Source organism: Dermochelys coriacea, chromosome 1, assembly GCF_009764565.3.
Source record: "Dermochelys coriacea isolate rDerCor1 chromosome 1, rDerCor1.pri.v4, whole genome shotgun sequence".
NCBI classification, from domain to species: Eukaryota; Metazoa; Chordata; order Testudines; family Dermochelyidae; genus Dermochelys; species Dermochelys coriacea.
Genome location: NC_050068.2, coordinates 926,071 through 932,872, shown reverse-complemented (window position 1 = coordinate 932,872; position 6,802 = coordinate 926,071). Strand labels below are relative to the sequence as shown.

General features: G+C 46.9%; 1 pseudogene; it reads left to right on the top strand.

The window, feature by feature from the left end:
- Positions 1–336: 336 nt before the first annotated feature.
- On the top strand, positions 337–1,256 carry LOC119849691 (annotated as a pseudogene).
- Positions 1,257–6,802: the final 5,546 nt, after the last annotated feature.

Sequence of the window (6,802 nt, the reverse complement as noted above, 5' to 3'; positions counted from 1 at the left end):
GAATAATGAAATTTTTTTCAGGTTTCAGAGTAGCAGCCATGTTAGTCTGTATTCGCAAAAAGAAAAGGAGTACTTGTGGCCCCTTAGAGACTAAGAAATTTATTTGAGCATAAGCTTTCATGAGCTTTTATTCAGTGTGTGAAGAGCGACCAATCTGCTTCCCCCATGAGAACAGCCTCCAGTAGTGCATGTAGTGTCTCATATTCACATTGTCTCTCCATCCAGGCATTTGTACTGTGACCATCACCCTGGGCACGTACAAGAAGTCAGGGGAACATACAGTATGAACAGGAGACACCGTTCTGCCTCGGATTTGGATACCTTCTCCCCTACTCCATGTCAGATTCTAATGTCAGCTTCACCAGCCCCTCCACCTTCATCCTGCTGGGCATTCCTGGCCTGGAGATGGCCCATGTCTGGATCTCCATCCCCTTCTGCACCATTTATACCATAGCTGTCTTGGGGAACTTCACCATCCTCTTTATTGTCAAGATGGAGCAGAGCCTGCCTGAACCCATGTACTATTTCCTCTGCATGCTAGCCGTCAGTGACCTGATTGTGTCCATGTCCACCCTGCCCAAAACACTGAGCATCTTCTGGTTCAATTCCAGGGAGATCAATTTCAGTGCCTGCCTCACCCAGATGTACTTTATTTAGTGCTTCTCAGTGATGGCATCTAGGATCCTTGTGGCCATGGCTTTTGATCGCTACGTGGCCATCTGCCATCCCCTGAGACATTCCACCATCCTGACAAACCCCGTGGTGGCCACGATTGGCCTGGCCATGGTGCTGCGTGGCTGCATGATCATACTGCCCACTCCCTTCCTGGCGAGGTGGTGGCCATATTGCAGAACCAACATCATCCCCCACACATACTGTGATGGCATGGCCGTGGTGAAGCTGGCCTGCGCCGACACCCAAGTCAGTAGTTACTATGGCCTCTTTGTGGCATTCTTGGTGATAGGTCTGGATCTAAGATCCTCAGGGCCATCTTCAGCCTCCCCACAAAGGACACCAGGCTCAAGACTTTTAGGACCTGCAGCTCCCACCTCTGTGTCTTCTTAGCATTTAGCATCCCAGCTCTCTTTTCCATCCTCTTTCACCGGTTTGGTCAGAATGTGCCCCTGCATTTCCATGTTCTCATGGCCAACATTTACCTCCTGGTGCCCCCCATGTTAAACCCCATCATCTACGGGTTGGGGACCAAACATATTCGGGACAGGCTGCTCCAGCTCTTTACTTGTAAAGGGACCTAAAGTTTTCACTGGTCCTCTGTCCTTCAGGCCCAGCTCCAAACAGAGCTCGCTGGTGACATGGTGCTTGGCCCTCTTCCCTGACACTACTGGGCGCTATTGACAGACGTTAATCCCTTTCCTGAACTTATTGTGCAGTGTCAGTGTGTGACAAATTGAGGAATCGGTCTGTGTACAACTCACCTTTCTCATTGTTTGTTACTAGACCCCTAAGGCCCCTTTGCCACTCCTCTTCTACCAATGCCCTGTCCTGCTCTGTCTCCGCCACTCAAGGCCCTGTCCCTATCGCTTGCTCCTGTCTTATGCTCCCCTTGACACTCGCTGGACCATCTCCCTCCTCCCCCCTGCCCCAGGTGCAAGGGAGCCATTTAAGGATTTGGTATGGGTGACAATTTTAAACATGATACAAGGGGCTATTTAGGCACTCAAAAATTCTATTTTTTGGCAGATAACTTAGCAATTAGCTCACAGGAGCACTGCATCTAATTCCTATATAAAAGAATGAAAAATAAATAAATATTAGACCCACTCAGCTCTGGTACTAACATGTGCTGGAATCTTGGGGAAGGGAGGGGCAAGCAGGAGCAAGGGAGGAGAGATTTCTGGGGTGCACAGTGGGCCCACCGCAGTCCCAGACTGGATGGCGGCGGGTTCTAGTCACATAGTGTTGGAGTTTTTTATGGATTGGCTTGTTATGGCCTTGTTTTGAGATGGGATTAGCTTGATTTTTGGCTTATTTTGGAAGTCGGGGTGTTTATTTACAGTGTGCAAGTTGGCATTAGTGAAATTAGTGTGTTCCAGTGGAGGACAGATATATCTTGGGTCTATAAAAGAACATCAGAATCACCCTACTGAGTAAGACCAATGGTCCATCTGACCCAGTATCCTGTTTTCCAACTGTGACCGGTACCACGTGCCTCAGTTGGGATGAACAGAATAGGCAACCATCAAGTGATTCATCCCCTGTCACCCACTTCCAGGTTCTGGAAAACAGACCCTATGGACATGCCGAACATGGTGTTGGATTCCTGTCCATCCTGGCAAATAGCCACTGATGGGCCAATTGTCCATAAACTTACAGAGTTCTTATTGGAACCCTGTTCTAGTTTTGGCCTTCTGCAAAAAATTCCACAGGTGGTCTGTGAAGAAATTATTTCTTTCATTTATTTTAAATCTGCTGACTATTAATTTCACTGGGTGTCCCCTTCTTTTTGTGTTATGTGAAGGAGTGAATAACATTTCCTTATTCAATTTTTCCACACAAGTCATGATTTAGAGCCCTCTCTCAGATCCCTGGTGTGACACAGTTCCTCCTCTGCCTTGGTGGATCCTGCACTTTCTGGCTGATTTGCTCGCCCCAGAGGTTTGCGGCGGCCCCCAGTTTGGCTGCTTTTGCTAGAGGCTCAAACCTGCCATTCGCTCAACTAACCTCATCACTGGCCAGCCTGGGGTAAAGGGAGAACAATCTCTGCACTCTCTGTTGTCGCACCTAGTGGGTCGGGGACAGGTCAGATCCCTCTTCAATTTAGACTTTGCCCTCTGATAAGACTCACAGTCCAGGTCAACTCCTCCTGTGTCAAACAGGGAGTTGGGCGGATGGGGAGAACCCAGGCCCGAACTGTACTCGGTTCCAGCCCAGGGCCCTGTAAACAGCAGCTGTCTGCTGTGTCTCCTGCAACATCTCCTGAACCAGCTGCATGTCAGCTACAACTCCCTGGGCTACTTCCCCATGGCCTCGCCCAAACACCTTCTTTGCACCACTTTTTCCTGATGGTCTTCAGACTCCTCAGTTCTCCAGCAGCACGCCTTCTTACTCCCAGCTCCTTGCGTGCCCCTCACTGACTGATGGGAGGTCCTTTTTACACTAAGTGCCCTGATTAGCCTGCCTTCCTTAATTGGTTCTAGCAGGTCCCTGATTGCTCTCGGGCAGCCCCTGCTCAGGTCCCTCCGGGAACAGGAAACTGTTCATCCAGTGGCCAGTATATTGGCCTTCGATCAGACTCCTGCACCCCCCTGCTCTGGGTCTGTCACACTGGTCAGTCGTCTCTTTCCCAAGCTGAGAAGTCCAAATCTTTTTAAAATCTCCTCACACGGAGGGTGTCCATACCTTTCATAATTTCTCTTGCCCTTCTCCATCTTTCCCAAATCCAACATCTCTTTTCTGAGATGGGGTGACCAAATCTTCATGCTGTATTCAAGCTACATTAGACACTATCTTTTTGTATGTATAGTTGGGATTATATTTTGCCATGGGCATTACTTTGCTTTTATGAACACTGAATTTCATCGGCCATTGTGTTGCCCAGTCACCCAGTTGTGTGAGATCTCCTTGTATCTCTTCGCAGTCTGCTTTGGACTTAATTGTCTTGAGTTTTGTGTCATCTGCAAATGTTGCCACTTCACTGTTTACCTTTTTTCCAAATCTGTTATGAGCATGTTATGTTATGTTATGAGCGTCCCATTAGAGACCGCCCCCTATTTACCTCTTTCCATTCACACCATTTATTCCTACCCTTTGTTTCCTATCTTTTAATAGGCATGCCTGATAACAGGTTCAGGACCATCTAATGAGCCTTAATTTAATTTAATGACAAGCCTTTTGTTTTCTTAATCACTCTGCCTCTGGTTGGGAGCAGCACAGAACTCATCACATACCACATTCGAGCTGTATTGTAGTTAAGAGCTTCATTTGGGGATGGGCCATGCACTGTCAGCATGAAACTCAGGTATGAAACTCAGGGAGAGTGGAGCCCCATCTCTCCTCCCTAAACAGTGTCCCCCACCCAGCTGGGGTCTCCCTGCTCTGGAGCTGGGAGATGCTGAAGCCTGAGAAGCAGCCTGCCTGTAGGTAGGAGGCGGCCCCGGCTGCGAAGGAACTGGTGTGGGTTTATGACCTGACACCTCCCTGCAGTAACTGAACACTGCCAGGTCCCCCATTCAACCAGACTTTCCAGTTGTAAACCAGGTACCTGGCAACCCTAAATGGCACCCAGACACAATAGAGAAAAAACGGAGTGTCTCGGTAAAAGCCTGATGGTTGGAAACATTATCAACCACGTTTGATTTTATAAACCATCTGTATCCTTATGTCTTTGGGCTCTTCCTGTACTCTTTGCTCATGCATTTTGTGCTCAGAGGCAACAGGGTGGGGTGTAGGCACCTGTCTATAAATAGGCTGGCCATTAATGACTATCAGCCCTAATGAGATCTCACCGGGAGAGAAGAAAGGAGTAACTGCATTTATCATAAATATAAAGGGAAGGGTAACAATCTTTATGTATGCAGTAATATAAAATCCCTCCTGGCCAGAGGTATAGAGTCATTTACCCGTAAGGGGTTAATCAGTTTCATTAACCTAGCTGGCACCTGACCAGAAGGACCAATGGGGAAAGAAGATACTTTTAAATCTGGGGGGAGGGAAGGTTTTGTTTCTGCTCTTTGTTTGTGTGTTCTCTCAGAGCCAGAAAGGGGCCAGGGCAGGAAAATCCATCTCTGACAGACAATCCTGAAACGAGTCTCTAATATTACAAAAAATGTAAGTAAATTTCCTTTTACATCTTCTAGGCTCTTCCCTTTCTTTGGAGGTGATAGATCAGATCCCCTTCCTGACAGCCCCAGATTGACTAGTTTGGGATGTGAGGAGGTGACCGGTCGCTTCCCAGCTTATGGCTGCCTCTGCTGCTTAGCCAGAGACCTTAGCCTAAGACCAGGGCCTCCGACTGTCACGGTGAGAGAAGGGTCTTACACAGATTCTTTCTTGTAAACCTCTATTACTAGCTAAATGAAAAACACATACCTACATTCTTAAAGTATAGGCTTTTACAGGCAGGCCTGAATATCTATATCCTAACATTCAGGTAATCTCCATGCTGGATTTTAGCATTGAGAGGCAAGAAAACAAAGTAAGGAAGGCTACAGCCGTGGGTAGGAGAATGGACATAAGGAGGAAGGGAAGTGTGGATACTAGTCTAATAGGTCATACTGGCTGTAGAATGACTGTGCCTAACAGGGTACAAAATGTGAGCGAGGCCAAACAGCAAAAATTAAGATCTTTGTACACCAATGTGAGGAGTCTAGGTAACAAAACAGAGGAACTAGAGCTACTGGTGCAGGAAGTGAAACCAGATATTATAGGGATAACAGAAACATGGTGGAATAGTAGTCATGACTGGACTACAGGTATTGAAGGGTATGTGCTGTTTAGGAAAGACAGAAACAATGGTAAAGGTGGTGGAGTAGCATTGTATATCAATGATGAGGTAGAATGTAAAGAAATAAGAAGCGATGCAATGGATAAGACAGAGTCCGTGTGGGCAAAAATTATATTGGGGAAGAAAACTAGTAAAGCCTCTCCTACGATAGTGCTTGGGGTGTGCTATAGACCTCTGGGATCTAATTTGGATATGGATAGAGCCCTCTTTAATGTTTTTAATGAAGTAAATACTAATGGAAACTACGTGATCATGGGAGACTTTAACTTCCCAGCTATAGACTGGAGGACAAGTGCTAGTAATAATAATAGGGCTCAGTTTTTCCTAGATGTGATAGCTGATGGATTCCTTCATCAAGTAGTTGCTGAACCAACTAGAGGGGTGTGACGTTATTGACATAATCTGAGACCGTATAGATCATTGTTGCAACCAAAGTCCTGAAGTGGCAGCAAATCTTATATAAAGGGGGTCAAATGAGGTGTCTAAGACAAGGTTATGGTTTGCTGATTATGATTATGCTGTCTGTTTGCATGTATCATTTTTGTAGTTGAAGTTATGAATATTGGCTCTATACTGTCTGTAGTTCAAACTTGTGCTATGCTTCTGGGTGACACCCCAGATAAGTTGGTGCCAGCTCTGCCTAGACTGCTTGATGGCCCATTAAGGACCATCAGCTACACAACTGACCCACTGAGAGAAGGCAGACACGCCTGGGGACTCAGCCAGGTGTGCAGGGACCTGCCTATGGACAGAACTCTGAGGTGTTTCCAGGCCAGGTGATGAGCAGCTTGTCTTTGGGACAAAGAAAGAAAAACCACATGGCACGAGACTATAAAAAGCTGCTGCAGCTCCTCCATCTTGTCTTCAGTCCTGCTTCTTACCTCTGGAGGGACTTTGCTACACTGAAGCTTTGAACGAAGGACTGAAAGACCCATCCCAGCTGTGAATGTTCTCCAGAGACTTGATTTGAACCTGCAGTTTATTCCATCACTGCTACAAGCCTGAACCAAGAACTTAGAGCAGGTTCCTGCTCTAAGCAATTTGTCCTGAATTGGCACTCTCAGTTGGGTCCCGCCAGAACCAGCCTCGTTACAAGGGGTTGCCATTTTAGATTTGGTTTTGGTGAGTAGTGAGGACCTCATCGGGAACAGTCCTCAGACGTTCTTGTCAACTGCTGGAAATGGCCCACCTTGATTATCACTACAAAAGGCTCCCCCCCTCCCCCGCTCTCCTGCTGGTAATAGCTCACTTTAAGTGATCACTCTCGTTACAGTGTGTATGGTAACACCCATTGTTTCATGTTCTCTATGTATATAAATCTCCCCACTGTATTTTCCA